This window comes from Arachis duranensis, chromosome 1 (assembly GCF_000817695.3).
Source record: "Arachis duranensis cultivar V14167 chromosome 1, aradu.V14167.gnm2.J7QH, whole genome shotgun sequence".
Classification (NCBI taxonomy): Eukaryota; Viridiplantae; Streptophyta; class Magnoliopsida; order Fabales; family Fabaceae; genus Arachis; species Arachis duranensis.
Genome location: NC_029772.3, coordinates 5,257,306 through 5,257,827, shown reverse-complemented (window position 1 = coordinate 5,257,827; position 522 = coordinate 5,257,306).

Sequence of the window (522 nt, the reverse complement as noted above, 5' to 3'; positions counted from 1 at the left end):
AATGGATTTTAGTTTTTACTACGATTGATTGAATTATTACATATCCCTGCAGATATTTTTCTCTTTGATCGATTTATTTGTGTGAAACTCGAAAGTAACAATTTTGGTATCTAGAAGTGGGATTCCAAAATTTGAAAAATATATATATATATATATTTTGATTTATTTTATTTAAAACTTTTTTCCTCTTAATTTTTGAAATTTTGATATCAAAAGAGACAAAAGTTATTCTGCATGTCCCTTAGCTTGCCATAGAATTTGGGGCTTTTTGGTTTACCCAAAGCGTCTTTAGAAATTATTTTTACTATATATGTAAATTGAAGTTCACATGAAAAATAATTATGGTCCTATTACGTTAATAATTCAGATGTCAAGAAAGTAACTGCATGAATCTAGACGTAAAGTTGGTATCAATAGCGGGTTTTGACATGGTGAATTTGGTAAACAAATGTTACTTAAAATGTGTAGTCTAATTCTTTGCCAAGAATACATATATAATTAATTTAAAACTATGATTATGTG